We start from the raw sequence: 22,020 nt of genomic DNA, 5'->3' as shown, positions 1-22,020 counted from the left end.
TAAAACCACCAGCTGCTTATAATAGAACAAATTCCCTAGGGTTTTCATTGCACAGCCTTTTACATAGAAATTACATTACCATTCAACCTTGAATTTTACAGGAAAAATATTAAACATGATCATGTTGTGCTTTAAACAGGGACAAGCTTCCTGTTCAGTTTTACTATTTTAGTCAGTTGAAAGTCGTTTTGTACTAGAAAAGAAAATCAAGTAACTTGCTGAGCGCAATGGCCCAGATATTCTGGTCTCTGGATGGTTGGAAATTGCATGTACTCTCCATGATAGTACTGAGGATCATGCAAAGTTCTTAATGCAGTAAATCTACAGAAATTGCTTGAGATATTTGAGGATCCAGGACCTTCCACAAATCTTTGACTCTGAGTTAGATTTGACAGTGTGGCACTGGAAAAGCACAGCAGGTCGGGCTGCATCTGAGGAGCAGGAGAATCAATGTTTTGGGCATAAGCTCTTCATCAGGAATGGATGCTACCTGACCTGCTGTGCTTTTTCAGCACCACACTCTCAACTCTGATCTCTAGCATCTGCAGTCCTCACTTTCTCCTCTGAGTTAGATTTGGAAACTTTAACCAATACCCACTTACTTATACAGATAGTTACACAGGAAATGTTAGATGGAGAAATCCTCATCTAATTCCTGGATAACTGGACTGCTGACCCTCACAACCCCTGACTCCACCATAATCCACGATAACCAGATTCCCTCCTGATCCCTCAACGCCTCCCAGAAAAGCCTAGTCCCCCCAAAAAAAACCTCAAACGCCTGCCCCAAACCAACTACACCCAACCAACACAAGTATGGTCCCAACCACTTCCAACTCCCCAAACCCCTGAATCTATGCTCCAATATGACCTGACCTTTCCTATCTACCTGCCATGCAACCCTTATCCACTTACCTCATGGAAACCTCTCAGAATCTATTTAAACCCATCAACACAGACAGGTTATTGATGGGAAGAAAACAATAAACCAAGAGCTGTACTCTTGTATTCAAGAGCTGTATTCTATCTTCCAGCTGCCCGTGTGAGGGATACACCTCAAGGCAGCATGGCAAAAAAATTGTTAGAGAGGAAAAATAGAGAGTAACAAGATGTCTGTTAATAATTTTTCTTGACATCTGATGTGGGTAAAATCTCGCAATTACTTATCAGGGTCGCAGATGATGGGTAAAATTACCAATTAAAATTGCTCTCACCGTTGTCTAACCCTAGTAAGATTGGGCAAGATAATTTGACAGCCCGAGAATTGCGCTCTGATGCAACATTCAATCATTTATAATATTTTAATGATATGGGTTAAATAATGTCAAGAGAGGGAATGAGGCCTGAAATATCCATTAATCTGGTAATGAGAAAGGAGAAATCTAATCTAAGACTAAGTGGCAATGAAGGAACACATATACAGCTGACCTTACAGTGAGGCAGCCAGAACAGGGATTCTCACAATGAATACATTTTCCTTTAGGCCGCCAGTCACAAGTTATTCTGATGTTGTGTTGTGGATAGATGGCCCATGTAGAAATATAAAAACTCTTTTGCAATAATTCTGACAGCAATTTTCTAAAATGTCTTGTCCTTTGATCAATCACCCTCTGGATAGTTATTATACAATATTCGAGGCCAGAATATTTTGTTTGTTTCATTCAGTAAAGTAGAAATTTTACTAAAGTTATTCAGTATTTGTATTACTAGATATTTAATGGATTTGTCACCTTTCATTATTTTTGCATTTGATAGCAATTTACTTCCTGATTTACCAACACACATGGAACATTTAAATTTTACTGACTAGAATAAGGTAGCTGTTGCTGTAAAAAGGAGGCACATTTTCCACATGAATTTCCATTACCGAATGACTCTGATGTTTCCTGTGCTGAGCGAGTTTTGTAAAATGTTCTGTCAAAACATTGGCCAGAGAAATTGAAGAAATGTGGGTGAGTAACTATATGTTTCATCAGTTTCGGAAAGGGGGGCTTCCGATTTTGCCTGGACAATTTGGCTCATTTATTTCTGGACAGACAGACGGATTGGAGAATGAAGCGCAGAGGTCAACACATGCTAGTTATCATGCTTCCGATTCTCTATCCAAACCTCAATTTCTATCATTAGCCGTCATCGCAGGTTCTTCAGTTCTTGAGTGTACTGAGTATGATTCCATGCTGGGAGAAAAGTTTCCAAAATACTTTCGCAAAACAATTTTGGAGATGTTGTGAATTTTAGTAAGTATTTTTTCTGGGAAGTCTATCTGCTTATTAAATCCAAAATGTATTGTGAGAAACCTTGAGCTGTAACAACAGCAATAAATATGTGGATTAGCTTGGCTTTATTTATCTGATTAGGGTCAGTTTTGCAATCCTGGTGAAGTGCAGTTGACAACGGCTAGTGCTGGTCCAAACATGGCAAGAAGAAAGTCAAAGTAAAAGCCTACAAATTTCAGCCCTTTCAAATATGAAGCATAAGGTTGGAGTGCAGCCTTTGTTTTGTGTTGCTAACCAGCTGAATAGAGGATGTAGAAAAATTCAAGCCAACAGTTCAAATTTTACGAATGTGTTCACTTAAGACTTAAAATGGATTTTAATTACTTATTAACCTTCATCAAAGTCAGAAGGAGGGAGAGGTGTGAAGCAGAAATGGTAAAAACAAATTCGATGTGCAAGCCTAAAACAGAATTTGTGCGCAAGTGATATCGTCCCAAGACAGCGGTGAAGTAGCAGGGCTGCTTGTGGGCTCTTGCCTGGGGCTCATCTGCTCCCATCTGTTTTAATTCTTTTTTTTGTTTCTGCTCTTTTGTATTTATACTTTTCTCTTTTTTTTGTTGTTTTCTGTGGCAGGTTGGTCAGCAGCATCAGCATGGCAGCAGGAGTGGTCCACATGCAGAGTGGCAGACATGGCTTCTCCCCGCGATGGGGCAGCAAACACAGTCCAGTGATCGGGGGGCAGTGGCGCCAGTGGCAGCTGACCCTTTAAGATGACGGCACCAGCAAGGTGGCATCTGCAGCCAAAGTGGGACTCTTGGCAGAGCAGCAGCCTGACCTAGCAGTGGAGCCAGGGACTCCTGGGTACGGTAGCAGTAGGCGTGGAGTGGGGACCTCTGGTTATCGGTGAGGCAGTAGCAGCAGTGGAGATGGTGATTCCTGGTTGTGGGGCAAGTGTGGGTTTAGCGGCAACAGCGAGGTGGACCCAGTGGTGAAGAGATGGCACCTAAAGTGTGGTGACTCTTACATTGGTGGGTCCGGTGCAGGAAGAAGTGGAGGTCTCTAACTCTCCTGCTTAATTAAAAACCAGCAACACAGAAAAAAATTATCCCATACAGTAATCTGTGAAAATTCGAGAGGCCAAGAATTATTTAACGTAAAATCAACAATATTATTTCTTAAAGTATAACAGAGAATAATTAACTAACAACTATTTTCAATTCCGTCCTCTAATGCATTTACCTTCCCCTTCCGCAATACTAGTCCGATAAAACTCCCAGTTAAGATCTACAAAACAAAACTTTTTATCTCAAAACCTGGCAGCTTTTGGTTCTTCTGTTTGGATCTTCCTGTGTCGTATTTTCTTCTTCTTGGGGATTCTGCTTCACAGGTTACTGGTCGATAAAGGTACCTTGAAGAGAGCTATTTTTCAGATAGTCTTTTTACATGCTGGTAGCTTGGCAGTTCTCATCTCAACTGTTCAGTCTTCCCTAGTCTTACGCTCCCAAAGCATCGGATTGTGTCATTGATTGTCAATATACTAAATTCAAACTGGATTGGAGTTTGGTATTTTTCCGGGTATAATTTAAACTGATTGGCCTAATTTGAATCTGTTTTGTTGTTTCCAGGCAACCAGCTACCCTAGCTACCCCAGTAGTTGAAGCACCTGTTACATTGTAGTTTATTGAGAACACTTGGTGGTGTCACTACTAGCTGTTAACTTTCTTAAAGGTACAGTACACCCATATCTTCATAATACAGGTACTAGGGCTAGGTGCTGGTGTGGACTGGGTTGGAAAGACTGTTATTCTGAAGTTTTTATGTCTTTATTTTTCTTATTTTTTCCTAAGAATTTGTTCTTAAGAATCTGTACCTAGGTACCTTTGTACCTAAGCTGGCACTATGATGTGGCAACTTATAAATTTTTTGCTGTTGAGTACATGTGACAATATAGCTAATTCGATTCAATAATTCGAGTGCTAAAGTTTTGCAACTGCTAGTCTCCTGTTTGATGTCTAGAAAAGTGAACATTTTGCTGGATAAAAGGAATGCAGGGAGACTGTCCTGTTTGTCACAGCATTGTAATGTTTCCAAAGGAGCTAGAACAATGCAGCCTGATTACTAGCAATCAATGACTAAGCAATGTTTAACACACTAGTATTATGTATAATCAACCACACGCTGCTTTGTTACGCTGCCAGCTTTTTCCTCAGTGAAGAATGTATTGCATCTTTGTCAGAGTGATGTGCTAGGTAACATGTAATGAACAGTGTTTCATTCAGATATCTCGACTTGCAATTTAACATTCATATTCATCCTATGTGTAACGAGGTGGGTAAAGTTATAAAACTATGAAAATGAACCAATACATGTGATTGCTACTCAATGTTCTTCTTGTACAAGGAGTGAAAAATCTTCATGTTTTATCTGTGAAGGCTTTATTCAACAATGAAAGAATCCACCTCGTCTACTGTGTCCATTGCTCTGGATGTGGTGTCCTCTACATCAGGGAGTCAGAACATCAACTTGCGGAACATTTCAGGGAACATCTTGGGGATACACGCACCAAACAACCCCACCGCCCTGTGGCCAACCACTTCAACTCCCCCTCCCATTCCACCAAGGACATGCAAGTCCTGAGCCTCATCCATCACCAAATCCTAGCCACCCAACACCTGGAGAAAGAATGCCTCATCTTCTGCCTTGGGAATCTTCAACCACACAGCATCAGCATCAACGTCACTAGTTTCCAAATCTCCCTTCCCTCCACCTCATCCCGGATCCAACCCTCTAACTCGAAACTGCCCTCTTGATCTTTCCTACCTGTCCATCTTCCTTCCCACCTATGCGCTCCAAACACCCCTGCACTGACCTATCACAATCGGTCCTCCCCACCTGCATCTACCTATCACCTTCCCAGCTACAATCTCCCTATCCTCACTCCCGCCCACCCCCCATTTATCTCTCAGCCTCCTTCCGCCCCCGTCACATTCCTGATCAAGGGTTTATCCCTGAAACATCGACTCTCCTGCTCCTCAGATGCTGCCTGATCTGTTGTGCTTTTCCAGTGCCACACTTTTCAACAACAAAAATCTTGCAATGTATTCATTTGAAATTCATCAATTTAAAAAAAAGATGTGATTGCTTCTATAAAAATATATGTTTACCTATTGTACTTAAAACTGTCATAATACGCTGGCACCGTTTTTCCTGGAGTGTCGAAGGGTGAGGGGTGGCCTTATACAGGTTATAAAATCATGAGGAGCATGGATTGGGTAAATAGACAAGGTCTTTTCCCTGGGGTGAGGGAGCCCAGAACTAAAGGGTATAGGTTTAGAATGAGAGGGGAAAGATTTAAAAGGGACTTAAGGGGCAAATTTTTCACATAGAGGGTGGTGTATGTATGGATCAAGCTGCATGAGGAAATGGTGGAGGTTGGCACAATTACAGCATTTATAAGGATGGGTACATGAATAGGAAGTGTTTAGAGGATGGGCCAAGTGCTGGAAAATGTGACTAGATTAATTTACGATATCTGATTGGCATGAACGAGTTGGACTGAAAGGTCTGCTTCCGCGCTGTACAGCTCTATGACTCTAAGTAGTAATGGCATTTCAAACTGCAAATCAAATCTCTGTGTTAAACTCAAATTATCTCATAGTTTACAACTCGATGTCTGTAAATTTAATCTGCAAGTTAGGTTGTTTATATCCAATTGGACTGACAAATATACAATCAAAGAATCTCATTAGAATTTGAAAGCTAAATTCTGAATTCTACGGTTAAGCTGATGAAGTTGGAACAATAAGCTTGTTTTTTTTTTGTCTTTCCCCCATATTCTTTTTTCATTATCAATTTTCACAATTTTCTATGCATTCATTTTTAACTGAATTAAATTTAGAGACTGCATCTGTGTAATCTTTCAAAAGCAAAATGGAGAAAAACCTAACTTACAAGATAGGACCAGAAATGTTGTCAAAATCTCAGATCTGAATCTATAATTTCGCTGAAGTAAGATGATTAATCATATTAGAATTGTACAAAAGTTAAATAAAGGTGATTCAGACTGAATGCAATAATTCCAATTCAAGGGTATCTGCATCTGTAGTATTTTCTTACAAGATTAAAAGAAATGCAAATATTTTATCTAAAAACCATAATCAGTAGAAAGAGGGAGATTCTGTTAATCATGAGCTAACAAATGTCTATATTTCTGGCTGAATTTTGTACCCACATGAATGATGGGGGTTTGTTAGAGCTGGTGTTAAACTGAGCATAAACTCTAGAAGTGAAGGCTTTCCTTTCATAGGAACACTCATACCTTTCATCTCCCAATTAGTGTCAGTATTTTCCAGCTGTTTCTCATTCCTCTGTTGGTAGCCAAAAATCCTCTAATAAAGTGGTTGTCAAGGAAATAAGCCTTAAACAGGAAGTGCTAGTCCTTCATTAGATTTTTTTGGTATTCTTAGCAGAAAATGTGTCATGGAAACACAGATGGCCAGGATAAATGACCATTGAGTATTCTGAGCAGAAAAGTGTGCAACAGTTTGGAAATATTTGCTGCAATTAAAATGAGTTGATATGTTTAGAAAATATAGGAACATTCTGGAAAGGCAAAAAAAATCATCTCTTAAGAAAATATGGGGAAATGACAATTTCATCCATAAGTAATAGCCCACAAATACTTATGTTCTCAAAATCATACTTTGCCAAGATTTGTTAAGAAAACTTTTGTTCCACATTTTTCAACTCAAACCGTTTCCAGTACTTGTACAATTATAGAGTAACAAAATAGAATTTGTATTACTGAGATGTTTCATTATGCCTCTGGCCATTGTGGAGTGGTTATCAAACAAATAATATCTTTTGGAGGTTAGTTCTCATGTGCCAGTATGTGCTAAGTTACAGACATACAAAGACAGCGAGTGATGTCAAAATCAGAGAAGGCTGGACAAAACATATAGGGAAAAACCATTCCCACTTGTAAATGGTTAAAAATCACACAGCACCAGGTTATAGTCCAACAGGTTTAATTGGAAGCACTAGCTTTCGGAGCGCCGCTCCTTCATCAGGTGGTAGTGGAGGACACAATTGTAAGACACAGAATTTATAGCAATAAATTCTGCTGTAGATTTTGCTATAAATTCTGTGTCTTACAATTGTGTCCTCCACAATCACCTGATGAAGGAGCGGCGCTCCGAAAGCTAGTGCTTCCAATTAAACCTGTTGGACTATAACCTGGTGTTGTGTGATTTTTAAGAGAAAGTGAGGGCTGCAGATGCTGGAGATCAGAGCTGAAAATGTGTTGCTGGAAAAGCGCAGCAGGTCAGGCAGCATCCAAAGAACAGGAGAATCGACGTTTCGGGCATACGCCCTTCTTCAGGAATGGGGACAGTGTGTCCAGCAGGGTAAGATAAAAGGTAGGGAGGAGGGACTTGGGGGAGGGGCTTTGGAAATGCGATTGGTGGAGGGAGGTCAAGGTGAGGGTGATAGGCCGGAGTGGGGTGGGGGCGGAGAGGTCAGGAAGAAGATTGCAGGTTAGGAAGGCGGTGCTGAGTTCGAAGGATTTGACTGAGATAAGGTGGGGGGAGGGGAAATGAAACTGGAGAAATCTGAGTTCATCTCTTGTGGTTGGAGGGTTCCCAGGCAGAAGATGAGGCGCTCTTCCTCCAACCGTCGTGTTGCCATGGTCTGGCGATGGAGGAGTCCAAGGACCTGCATGTCCTTGGTGGAGTGGGAGGGGGAGATAAAGTGTTGGGCTATGGGTTGGTTGGTCCGGGTGTCCCAGAGGTGTTCTCTGAAACTTTCCGCAAGTAGGCGCCTGTCTCCCCAATATAGAGGAGGCCACATCGGGTGCAGCGGATGCAATAGATGATGTGTGTGGAGGTTCAGGTGAACTTGTGGCGGATATGGAAGGATCCCTTGGGGCCTTGGAGAGAAGTAAGGGGGGAGGTGTGGGTGCAAGTTTTGCATTTCTTGCGGTTGCAGGGGAAGGTGCCGGGAGTGGAGGTTGGGTTGGTGTAGGGTGTGGACCTGACAAGGGAGTCATGGAAGGAGTGGTCTTTTCAGAACGCTGATAGGGGAGGGGAGGGAAATATATCACTGGTGGTGGGGTCCATTTGGAGGTGGTGGAAATGACGGCGGATGATACGTTGTACATGGAGGTTGGTGAGGTGGTAGGTGAGGACCAGTGGGGTTCTGTCCTGGTGGCGGTTGGAGGGGCGGGGCTCAAGGGCAGAGGTGCGGGAAGTGGAAGAGATGCGGTGGAGGGCATCGTTGACTACGTCTGGCGGGAAATTGCGGTCCTTGAAGAAGGAGGCCATCTGGGTTGTACGGTTTTGTAACTGGTCCTCCTGGGACCAAATGCGGCAGAGACGAAGGAATTGGGAATATGGGATGGCGTTTTTACAGGGGGCAGGGTGGGAGGAGATATAGTCTAGGTAGCTGTGGGAGTTGGTCGGTTTATAGTAGATGTCCGTGTCGATTCGGCCACCTGAGATAGAAATGGAAAGGTCTAGGAAGAGGAGGGAGGAGTCTGAGACGGTCCAGGTGAATTTGAGGTCAGGGTGGAAGGTGTTGGTAAAGTGGATGAACTGTTCAACCTCCTCGTGGGAGCACGAGGCAGCGCCGATACAGTCATCGATGTAGCGGAGGAAAAGGTGGGGGGTGGTGCCAGTGTAGCTGCAGAAGATGGACTGTTCCACATATCCTACAAAGAAGCAGGCAGAACTGGGGCCCATGCAGGTGCCCATGGCTACTCCTTTGGCTTGGAGGAAGTGGGAGGATTGGAAAGAGAAGTTGTTCAGGGTGAGGACCAGTTCAGTCAGTCAAAGGAGGGTGTGATTTTTAACTTTGTACACCCCAGTCCAACACCAGCATCTCCAAATCACTTGTAAAAGGGTTGAGATATACGTGTTTTGCAAAAGGAGCAAACACGAGGTGGGAAAGAAGTTTTTCACACAGTAAGTGGTTAGAGGCTGGAGCGCATTACCTGGAGGGATATTAATGGCAGGTTCAATTGAACCATTCAACTGGGAATTTAGTTTTTTTTTAAATAGAAACATTGTGCAGGTCTACAGAAAAAAGGTAGGAGATTGGCATCAAGTCACAATGTTCAGTCAGTCAGTCACAATGGGCCAAATGGCACCTTCCTTCTATAACATAACGAATTTGTGAAGTGAAATGAGTGATTGAGCAATATGTTTTGGTCAAGACAATGGGAGACCATGAAACTCTTTTATAGATCTTTATTGCTGACGTGAACAAATGGCCTATAATGTTCTAAGGGGCTAAGTTGTTAACCTTAAAGGGATGGGAAAAGTAGAATATAAAAAGCAATGAAGAAGTTTCTATTAAAAGGACCAAAAGTGGTATTAATAAACTATTGATAATGGATTTATCATTTGTTGTAAGCTGTCAAGACTCTGGCAATGTTGTTGAGTTTACTAGGTTTGGGAAGACTTTATCTTGTGGCGGTGGAAGAGAAGGTTTTAATTATTTGTTGCTACATTCAGTTTTCCTCACTAACTTGCTGATTAAAGAATTATCATAGTTGCATTCTTGCATGTTAAACATATATTCTTAAGATGTGGATATTGCTGAAAATCTGGCATTTATTGCCCATGCTTTGTTATGCTCACAAAAATTAGGGGAAGCCTTCAATTGATTATGGAAATATGTTAAAGTTATATCATCCATCCTGCAGACTTTTATTGCGCATGTTTCAACTAATATCAGAGATAATTATTTTATAAAGTAAATAATGGTGAATGTCTCTATCCTGAAAGCCCAGCACCTGAAAGACTGGATTACAAAATCCCAGAGTAACATTGAACATCTGGGATTCAAAACCTAACTATTATGTAATTTTATTATGTGGTAAATTAATGCTTGGAGATGAATCATACATTCATCAGTATGTAGACAACATTGTTAAAGCCTGGAATTTAACAGTGAGACATGTGTTCATTGATTTAATCCTACACAGGTTGGTGTAAGTTGTTGCAATGTTCAAAGTCTGATATTTCAAAGCAGCCTATCAACAAAAAATAATTAAATAGAATTTATCAATTGACAGAGCTATTTCCCAATAATTGGTTTTGGACAATGGCAATCTAGATTGACTATCACACATAGCCTTAACCTATAGATGAGGCACCTATCTGTTCTGATATCCAGTTACATATTAAAGCTCTCATGATGATATTTGAAGAAAATAGGGGTTTGTCCCCGAGTCCCATTCAACATTTCCATTAACCAGTTTAACCTGGTCATTCATTCCATAGCTATTATAAGGTACTAAGACGCTGCCAGATTTACCAATATAACAGCAACCATTACATTTCAAATCAGCAAAATGTATGTGAAGCTTTTGGAATACTTTGCTGATAATGAGTGGATTATATAAATGCAATTCTTCTTTATATTCAAGTCTCTATCTCCAATCACGCCTGCTGTCCTCCCCTTCCCACCCAACTTGACCAGAAACATCTCCTGAAATGAGACAGTCAGAAATGTGGATTTTAAAATGACTAGTTTAATCTATTTAAAACATCAGACTCTCCTCTAAGGATTTGTATTTTCCAGCTGACTGTTCTATTTATATAATCTGAGCAAAGTGCTGGTGCCAAGCCACACAACAGATGTTGAATAGCTCAGCTTCAATCTACAGCTCACTCATAACTAAATTATAATAAGAGATGCTGCTCTGTGCAAGAACATCCATTTAGATTAAATAGGTCATTTTACAAGGATTGTCAAACTAAATCTCATATACTGATAAACTAAAATTGCACTACTCTTAAATTTATAAAAATCTATTTGGAATGAGTCTGTGTTTGAATGATAGGACATTCCAATTTTTGTGTGGGAAGGAATTCAGGACAACCCTAAACCATGCTTTTGCAGTGCACATAATTTATGTGAGTAATGCTAATGCCAGGGCATTTGATCTATAAAAATACATTCTGCAAATATGCAAAGCAACAAGTTAAAAATGCACATCGAATGACAAAACAGAACAGTTCTAATTTTAAGAAGTATATGCATTTTGTAATACCAACAAATATCAAATTTTGGAAATCTATAAAGAAGTATCAATTAAGTATAAATAAAGAAAATGTCTGAAATTATAAATCTACCGGCAACCATGTTGATTGCTGTAAAACCCCATCTGGTTCACTAATGTCCTTCTGAGAAGGAAATCTGCAATACTCACCTGGTCTGGCCTACATATGACTCCAGATGCACAGTAATGTGGTTGACTCTCAACTCTCAATTGCCCTTTGGGTAATTAGGGCAATGAATGCTGGCCCAGCCAGTGACACCCACATCCTGTAAGCAAATAAAAGAGTGTACTCAGAATTCAAAGTACAATGGCTGATTAGGAGGTGAGTAGTCTGGGAAGAGGACAGGTATCAGATAGTCAGAACATTCCATGTGCAGAAAGAAGAGCAACATATCCTCTCTAAATATCAATGGTTTGCTTACATTAACGGTACATGAGAGAGAACTCCACACCAGGGAAAATGGCTCAGAACAAATAAGCATCCAGGAATTGCTGACATTTATCTTTGGTAAATAAAAAAGGAAAAAATGGTGAATAGATGAGACTTAACGATTGGATTTGAACACTGGTGTTACAACTGGAACCTTGGTGAGCTTCCCCAAGTTATTATAATTCCACTCGTCCACCTTCTGCCTCCTATACACACAAACCGAGGTTGCAGTCATTTTGTGTGTATTTTTTGGAAGGACAGAATAACAGATGTTTTACAGTGCAGTTGGAGACTGCTTGGTCCATCATGCCTGCACTGGCTTGTCAAATGATCATCACGACCTGGTGCCAATCTGCCAAGTTTTGCGTATAGTCAAAATATTTTTAAAAATCTGCAGGCCGGGGGTTCTGCTGAGAGGGGTAGAGATAGTGATCTCTCTCTTTCTTGGTTTGTCTTCTGTCTCTCTCTCTCTCTCTCTCTTTCTCTGTGTCTGTTTGAAGTTTCCCTGACTCTCCACAGGTGGAACATTGCAGTCCCACACAGGACCTTGCCAGACAGCACTGAATTTACATCCGCAGTCTGTTTTCAGCACCAGTCCTCTTTTAAACACATATTTTGGATGTGAACAGTACATCTATCATCATGATACTAGGGTCATCCTTGTAGATTGGGAAAAAGAACTTGCTAAAGCGACTTCTGTTTTTTAAACATACTCATGCTGCAATTAGTTCAATACTGTATAAAATATTGTTCTTGATTATGAGAAGGGAATATGCCGATGACCAACAAGGAAACACCAAGTGAGTGACGGGCAGTGTGGATCCGAGGGCACTGCTGCTTTCCAAGTGGGCTGTGAAAAGACCTGTACGCCAGTGAAAGGAATTCCCTGTGATTCCACCCACAAAGGTGTGGGATCACAGAACAATACGATATGTGATTCGTGAGAATTAGCATTGCCTCAACCAGAATCTTCTTCCTCATGCCTCCATCTCGATTTCTGTAGTTACTCCAGCTGTGTCCACTGCTTGAAAATCACGGCAAGATGTGGGCACTGTGAATTTGATGGTGTCAGTCAATTGCCTTCACTTTAAGCTGAATCCCTGAGGGGTTGCAATATTAATGATATGGTAGTAATCAATCTGTTGCCCCTTTGGAGGGACAGAGTCAAACAGCATCCTACTTCGAGTCAAGACCAGCACTAAACCACTGGAGGCCTTGTGTCTTGGCCAAGGCCTACGAAAGGAGTTGCTGCGACTTTCCCAACAGTTCTTTGCTTTTGAAGTCACTCATTGTCTCCTCTAGCGTTAGAGCATTATTTCTATTGCACTGCCACGGGAATTCTCCCTCTCAGTTATGACAGTGAGTCCATCCCAGACATAGGTAAATGGCAGATGCTGAGGTGATACAGTGAAACAGGCAGATGCAGAGAATTCCCTACCACTCATTGAATCTTACCTTCCAAAAGCATTTAACAATGTTTACATAGGGGCGATTGAGGAGAAAACTTGAGAAGGTGCAATTAATGAATCAAATAGCGAGTGTGTACTTATGGGTATAAGCCATGAGACTGAAACAAAACCAGACATTGCTGGAAAAGCTCAGCAGGTCTGGCAGCACCTGTGAAGAGAAATTAGAGTTAACGTTTCGGTTCCAGTGACCCTTCCTCAGAACTGATGGTAGGTAAGAAAATGTTTATTATGCAGAAGATAGGGTGGGAGGAGGGGTTAAGGGACAAATGATGGGTGGGGATAGAGTCCAAAGAGAGAGAAGAACAGTAGGATAGACAAAGGAGTGGTTAATGATCAGCCTGGGAAAATGAATACCTGCTAAAGGGGACTATAATGAGACTGAACCCTGGTATCAGAAAATTAGACGACAAGAATGAACTGGAGTAACATGCCATCTTTCTTGGGAGGTCAATGTGTTTGTTGATAGAATCTGTGGATGAGTGCCATATCTCTAGGAATTCCCTGGCTGTTCTCTGTTTGGCTTGTCCTATAATAGTAGTGTTGTCCCAGTCGAACTCATGTTGCTTGTCATCTGCGTGTGTGGCTACTAAGGATAGCTGGTCGTGTCGTTTTGTGGCTAATTGGTGTTCATGGATACGGATCGTTAGCTGTCTTCCTGTTTGTCCTATGTAGTGTTTTGTGCAATCCTTGCATGGGATTTTGTATACTATGTTGGTTTCGCTCATGCTGGGTATTGGGTCCTTTGTCCTGGTGAGTTGTTGTCTGAGAGTGGCTGTTGGTTTGTGTGCTGTTATGAGACCTAGTGGTCACAGTAGTTTGGCTGTCAGTTCAGATGACAAGCAACATGAGTTCGACTGGGACAACACTACTATTATAGGACAAGCCAAACAGAGAACAGCCAGGGAATTCCTAGAGACATGGCACTCATCCACAGATTCAATCAATAAGCACATCGACTTGGACCCAATATACTGGCCACTGCAGCGGACAGCTAGAACTGACAACCGGAAGCGGCAGAAACAAACCACTATAAATGCCGGAGGAAACATCACAGAAGCGCTTCACAGGAGGCTCCCAAGCACTGAGGATGTCACCTAGACAGGGGACGAAACGTCTGCAACACAAATTCCCATCTCGGCGAACAGAACCACAACAACGAGCACCCGAGCTACAAACCTTCTCCCAAACATTGAGAAAGCTGGTGTTAATAAAACCAAAGAATAGACAGTAGTGCTTTGGAAAGTTAAATGTAAAACACTCTTGCATGTCTCTGGAAATTTTCACAATTACCACAATATTGAGAACTATTTGAAAAATTGATAAAGTTTTCTCATATCTCACATATTGGTTTATCAAATTATTTTTTTTCTCTAAGCTACTCAAACCTTATTAAGAGTTAAAATGTGAAAGATTGCTTTGTCACATGCCAGTGAATAAAGTTAGGATTAAGCATTTGTCACTTGTTTACTTAAACTCTTCATGGGGTTTTCACATACCGACAGGAACTGACAGAAGTTCTATATTCTGTTGTCAATCATTTACATGTACAGGTTGAAAAGTGCTGTTGTTGAATATTAAAGATTGCAAAGATTATATTTGCTTATTATGATATTGTATCATTTTTGCATAGTTCTCCAGTAGTTTGTAAGAATAATATAGGGATATAAAAGGTAGGTAGTCGGTCAAATGCAACTTTGACTGGTAGGTACAAACCCGCAATAATGAAAAAAAATCCTTATTTGAGTAAATTCTGACTGTCAAATTGTATATCTTATTCTTGGATCCCAGCACATGATGGAGTCGGAGCCAATGGAGATCAGCAAGGACAGGGATGATCGACATCTGCTTATAGACAGCAGAATTTCAGATGAGCAGAAATGTGGATGGGAGGCAAGAGAGTAAAATGTGGCATTCGGGAAGTTATTTGTAAAAGGACAGTGACATGTGTTTTGATGGATCTTTCCTGAATGTAAGCATGTGCTGGGGCCACAAAAACCTTATTTTTGAGTTCTGGCTTCCACCTATTTATTATTGTTTCTTTTTGCAGCTCTCCATATATAAGTCTGTGGCCTGACTTCCTCTGTGATTGTATTTCTGCTGTGCTTCTCTCCATGACCCAGTTGTCTGTTGAGCCATGAATATGCAGGAAACAGGTTCTGACTACACCACCAGGTAAAGAATTGCTTCCCTCCCTTTCCTCACAAATCATTTTGTATGTCCTGCTGGCCTCTGACCCACTTCTGTTCATGTCCTAGTGCCAGTTCAATTGCCAACAATAAAACTGTGCGAGAGAAACACACTGAGACAGATTGCAATCCCAGTGAAAGTCATAACCTCTCCAGCATGGAGCTGATCTGAAATTGTGTTTCAATTGGATAGTGTTGGGTGATTTGCTTGCCTACATGCATGGCTCATTTGTTTTCTCACAGTTGAGCCTCATAGTAAGATTTATCAAACCAACAAGAACTTGACAGGTTTTTTATAAATCACCTTTTTGGTTCATTAAATCACTTGGTTTAATTTTTCCAGTGTCCTGGTCAAAGTGACTGTTCTGAAGAAAATGAATAATCTAAACACAGCAATGTGTAGTAAGACTGGTGATATTTATCCCATTTCTGAGCAGGTAACAGCCCCTACTTACAAGTGTGAGATGGTAATTTACTGTTTTGGAACCCAGAATTGGCACTGTGTCAAGCAAGGATATTATCATCAGATTCACAGAGTTAGTTGGCTGAATAATTTGCCTGTGGAGACATGACCGGTTTTGAAAGTTCAGGCAATGTACACGAAGGAGCCCTCGTGATCTGTTTTCACACAAACAGACAAATATCCTCTTTTCTCTCTCTGTGGCCCTGACCTGCCGTTGCACAAACACAAATAAAAGCACACTCTAGTACCTAGTCCAAGAGGCTGAGTACAGGCAGTGACATTTATCTAGTTAATTAGTCAAGGCAATGACATAGGACCCAACCCACTGTTCAACCCACATAGGGAGTCATCGAGTCATGGAACCAGACCCTTCGGTCCAACAAGTCCATACTGAGCATAATCCCAAACTAAACTTGTCCTACCAGTCTGCACTAGGCCCATATCTCTCCAAATATTTCTTATTCATGGACTCATCAAAATACATTTCTTAACCCTGTTGTGTTATACAAAGTAATGTTTCTGAAAAGGTTAATGTTGAACATTCCATGAAACTCAACCCAATCTGTTGATGTCATAAGGACTTTAGTGAGGGAAAAGCAGAACATCTTATGATCTTGTAGGATGAGCTAAAACCCACATATCTTCCAGTATTCTGAGTAACACTGTCTAACTTACCAATGGAACTTGTGCCTGATTGCTCTCCCCAGCATGACACTTTATCAACCTTGATTGCCATCAGACAATAAACTGCATCCTGTTATAAAACGAGCCTCTTGTTGTTAAGTCTCACTCGTGGTTTTCATCCACCATATAAGACCCAGTCAAGCAAAGAGAATGGTGGCAGCAAACTACACAATCTATACAATCTGTAGTATTTGGTATCATAGTGCACGTAATAAATTGTACTGCTTCAGTAATCATTCTGGTGAAAACAGCCATCCAAGCACAGACCTGGACCCTTCTTGTCTTACGGTTGACACTCATCTTGAACATATTCCTGCAGTTTTCATCACGTGACGTTATACCTTCAACCAATCCGCCCTTACCCTCCCACTGTTGGTCACCTGACACATGAAACTACCTGCCTCATGTCAATTAAAGTCTACATTAGAGTGGTGCTGGAAAAGCACAGCAGATCAGGCAGCATCAGAGGAGCAGGAAAATCGACGTTTGGCAAAAGCCCTTCATCAGGAATGAAGGTGTCAGGTCATTCTTGATGAAGTGCTTTTGCCCGGAACATCGATTTTCCTGCTCCTCGGATGCTGCCTGACCTGCTGTGCTTTTCCAGCACCACTCTAATCAAGACTCTGATCTCCCGCATCTGCAGTCCTCATGTCAATTAAAACATGGTCTTCTTTATACAAATGGATGAACTCTCATTGCAGTGAAACAATCTTCTGAAACTCCAGTTTTTTTGTAATTAGTAAACAAGAGAAAATGAAAATAAATATCCCTCTGATTTTTCTAAAGGATTGCTTGCAGTCCTGATGATTGTGTTTTCGTTCCTGAAGTCTCATCGTCATAAGCATTTTCATTGGCATTGCTGGGTCAGCATTTAACACCCACCTCTAGACAACCTTGATCTAAATGTCTTGCTGGTGCATTTCAGGGGGCAGTTAGGAATCTCCAACAGTTTTTTAGGTCTGGAGTCATGTCTAAGCCAGAATAGGTAACAATGGCAAACTCCCTTCCTGAAAGAAGAAGGTGAACAAGATAGATTTTTACAACAATTGTTGATAGCCTTACAGGCGTAACTTTCAATATCAGATTTTAAAAGAATAATTGAATTAAATTTCACCAGTTGCCATGGTATAATTGTAATCCGTGTTTCCAGAACTTGAGCCCAGGTCTGGTGACATTACCATTAGGCCACCTGGTGGCCAATCTGAAAGACTGACAAATCCTACCACACATTGATGTTTCAAAATGGGGCACCTACAGAGGCATAAAGGGAAAAGCTGTTATTGATCTTTAGCGTAACTGTTAAAAATTTAGAGTACATTCTTGATGAAAAAGGTGAAATATAAGGGAAAAGGACAGCTTTCCACATTTTTAATGCTAAATTCATCAGGATGTAAAATGAGCAGGGTTAAACATTTCTAATGCTGATAGCAAAAGTGAAATAAGTGATAAATGATCACTATTACTAAGAAAGATTGCAATGATTTAAAATATATGGGAAGAAATAATTATGTAACAGATTTTAGAACCAGCAAACCTAAAGCAGTTGTAATTTAAAATGAAACATTAGGAGCTAACTTTGCCAACATGTATGACAAATGATCTTTTCAGTATATAATTGTGCAGTGTTATGAATATGGTGCAGTTAGACAACAGTCAGATTTGGGTTTCATGCTATATAAACATTGTTGCTGCCTTTCAAATTTGACATTCTTGCGTCTGTCCTGATGAATGTAAGATGAGACGTTTTGACAATACCTCACTTAATGAGATAGGATATGTAAATTCATTGAAATATTTCTAATATCAAAAGAGTTGGAACATTTCTAAACAAAGGACAGAATATTCCCTGCCCAGTGCAGTCAGGCTGGGAGATGGGAAGCCTAATGGGAGCCTAATGTCATTTTGCTGCAATGATGCATGATCAGTGATGATAAACATGGTGGCGTGGCTGCCCAACAGATGCCAAACAGAACCACTTAAGAGACCAATTGGTCACCTTTTCCTGCTTCCTTGGGTATTTTTCCCACATCAAAGGTCTTCTGGACATGTAGAGAGAATACAGAATAAATCTTGATGGCTTCCCATTGTGTTCTGGGACAGGCATCTTTAATGGACTCCCCGATGCCTACTAAATGGGTGCCCTGGTGGTAATGGACAGATCAATGGAGACAGCATTACTGTGAACTGTGGACCATTCCCCCAGACCCTCAAACTCCAGAGTCTAACAAAGTGGCTCACGCCTCCTCAAAAAATGGCCTCAACTTCTCTTCAAAGTAACCACAATATTCAGGTAGCATCATTCGCACCACACCAATGCCAGGTAATTAACTCTCCAACAAAAGAGAATTTAACCATTTCCCTTTGTTATTTGTTAGCATTACCCTCATTGAATATCCCACTATCAACATTCTGGGTGGTTGCCATTGACCAACCTGAACCTGACCAACAAGACCAACGAAAGCAGGTCAGCATCTAGAAATCCTGCAGCAAGCACATCTCACTACCAGCTGCTCAAGTGCAATTAAAGATGGGTGATAAATGCTTGCTCTGCCAGTGATGCTCACATCCATGATTGAAAATATAAGGCAGGAGCTACAGTTTCCACACTAGTCACCCCAGGACTACTGAACTGCTGGCTCTCTGACTGAGCCAGCATCCATTTAAATTCTCGATTGTACAGTGGCCCTGGAATAGGCTGGTGGTGGAATAGTAGTACCACCACCTTCATGCTGCCTATGGTGTGGGATCTCCTCTGGCTTTAGTTCCCCTGGAAAATTCAGCACAGGATCTCACAAAAAAAAACTCACATGAAGTCACCATTTGCTACAACATTGCAAGGATTACAGATTGTCTCTAGACTGGTGCCATAATGCTGTCTGTCTCAGGTCATGACTGATCTTTACCACTTAGCTGCCTGAGAGACACAGGCAGGAATGTGGCTGTTTTACTTGAGTGTGAACTACTTGAAGGCTTTCCACGGTGGGACCTATTGAGGTTTTTTTTATTACTTTCATTTATTTGTGGGATGTGGACATCGCTGCCTGGGCCAGTATTTTTTGCCCATCCTGAGTTACCTTTGAGAAGGTGGTGGTGAGCTGTTTACTTAAACCACTGCAGTCCATCTGCTATGGGTTGACCCACAATGCCATTAGGGAGGGAATTCCAGGATTTTGACCCAGTGACAGCGAAGGAACAGCAACATATTTCCAAAAACGTTTTATACTTGGGTTTTTCTGGTGACAGATTGTAGTGCATGGTTTATTAATTAGTACATTGAGGAAAAAGACCAGTGAATCCAGGATTATCCAATTACAATAGAAAGTGTAATCAGAGAGAGCTGACACAAAAGCATATTTTTAAAGATAATGGCCACAAATGTCTTATTTATTGGTTGCCAGTCCATTAGCTGGTTGTCTGATTTTATTTGTACAAAAAATGTTAAAATACTTATAAACATGGTCTAGTTATGAACCAGTTCAGTATGCTAATATCACTGCTCACAGGTCATTGCTTTTATGCTTGACTCCATTACTAGTAGGTGAAGATCAAAGGTCATGCCTACATGAATGAATTTTCCTGCAATTAACCTTGGCTAAAAAAATCGGACTGTTTCTTAACAATAACTGAAAGATGCACGTCAACAGCAATATTTTGGTCTGCCTATATTATAAAGACAACATCTACCTTTTGATTTTCTAATTGCAATGTTAGATTGGTGGTAGCCATGATGTGGACGTGCCAGTGTTGGACTGGGGTGGACAAAGTTAAAAATCACACAACACCAGGATCCTGTTCCAGAACCACCTGATGAAGGAGCAGTGCTCTGAAAGCTAGTGCTTCCAAATAAACCTGTTGAAATACAACCTGGTGTTGTGTGATTCTTAAGATTGGTTGTACAGGAAGCAACTTCAGTGTCTTCACCTTCAGAAAACTTAACTTGCCTTCCAACCTGATCATGAATTATCTCCATGTTTTCAACATTGTTTTTTGCAAACAGAAAATTATCGCACAACAGGTAAGGGTACACTTTGTCCTTCCACATTGCTTGAAATCTGAACTGGAATAGAATCCTGAACAATGTGGAAGCAGGCCATTCAGCCCATCAAGTCCACACTGACTCTCTGAAGGGCATCCCACCCAGACTCATACGCCTACCCTACCTCTGTAACCCCACATTTCCCAAGGCTAATCCACCAAGCCTGCACTTCCCTGGAAACTATGGGAAATTTACTATGACCATCCACCTAACCGACTCTGTGGGAGGAAACCAGAGCACCGGACAAAAACTCACGCAGACATGGGGAGAATGTGCAAACTCCATACAGTCACCCAAGGGCAAAATCAAACCTGGGGCTCTGGCACTGTGAGGTAGCAGTGCTGCCCTGGTATAGGTTGACTAAAGGGAACAAACTCGGCCAAATTTGTTTTCCAAAAGCAGTTTCAATCTGCAAAATTGAATGGATTATATTTTGGATTCTGTGCATATTCTTGCTATTTTTTACATAGAATCAGCCTTTTCTTGGTAATGTTCATATACAGAAGTTTTTTGTTGTTTTTAATGCACCAGGTCATTTTATGAGTTGAGTGCTTTGAGTCAGAACTCAAGGGCTCCGTGCAATTGGCACTACTCACATCTCTCTTTTTCCAGTCCAGGTCAAATCTGCCAGCTCTACAGTTTAATACTGTCCACAACATGAGCTGCTACTGGACATGGACAAAATAAATTGGAAAAATGATCAGAACATATTGGGGTAAAAGTGCTGCTACCACACAGAAATCCTGCTTATGTGCACAAATAGATTTTTTTTTGTTGAAGTGAAGCAAGAGAAGACTGAAGAAAATTCCACCTCACTCTCTTTCATTTATTCCATCCTAACAAATGTAATCTGAAAGCTTGAATATGTCTTTGATCAAACACGGGTTGATCTAAGCTGAATAATCAAGCTTGTTACTTTTGGCAGAAGAATTGAGAGCCAGAGAACAATTAGCAAAGGAAGAAATGGTGTCGTGGGGAAAGATTTCATGTAGCAGTGAGGGTTCAGGATCTGGAGTACACTGCCTGACAGTGTGATGGAGGCAGGTGCATTGAGGCATTCAAGTGGGAATTGGATTATTATCTGGAAAGGAAGAAAATCCAGGTCAATTCAAGTGACTGGCACAAGGTGAACTGCTCTGTCAGAAAGCCAGAATAGACATAATGGGCCAAATAGCCTCCTTTCATTCAGTAACCATTCAATGATTTTATAACCATACTTTAAGACAAGCGTGCATGTTTTAACTCGATCGTGGTCCCATCAGAATGTGGTGATTGCCCTCTAGAAATAGCCAACTCAATCACTCAATGCAGTTAGGGATGGGCAACAATTGCTTGCCTTGCCAGCGATACCCAAATCCCAAGAAGGAATAAACAAAAGTGATGGGAATTTGTACAAGGTATTGGTCAACACACTGTTAGAGGTTTGCTTGCAACTCAGGCACAGCCACTGTAGGAAGAATATTTGAAAAATG

At 41.1% G+C, this 22,020-nt stretch overlaps 1 long non-coding RNA gene across 3 annotated transcripts in view; it reads left to right on the top strand.

Moving 5' to 3' along the window:
• Nucleotides 1–15,325, top strand: part of LOC122564799 (uncharacterized) — a 73,535-nt gene extending 58,210 nt beyond the window's left edge. For 2 of the 3 annotated variants that reach the window (XR_015760729.1, XR_015760728.1), the window contains one exon: nt 2,850–7,194. This is a non-coding gene — a long non-coding RNA (uncharacterized LOC122564799). Of the gene's footprint in view, nt 1–2,849; nt 7,195–15,226 lie in introns of those variants that run through there. The other variant, XR_015760730.1, reaches the window with a different exon arrangement.
• Nucleotides 15,326–22,020: the final 6,695 nt, after the last annotated feature.

The sequence above is a fragment of the Chiloscyllium plagiosum genome, unplaced genomic scaffold (assembly GCF_037043375.1).
Source record: "Chiloscyllium plagiosum isolate Xiang-an unplaced genomic scaffold, Cpla_swu_hap1 HiC_scaffold_21, whole genome shotgun sequence".
In the NCBI taxonomy this organism is placed as follows: Eukaryota; Metazoa; Chordata; class Chondrichthyes; order Orectolobiformes; family Hemiscylliidae; genus Chiloscyllium; species Chiloscyllium plagiosum.
The sequence above is the reverse complement of the archived record's forward strand: the minus strand, read 5'-3'. Positions and strand labels throughout refer to the sequence as shown.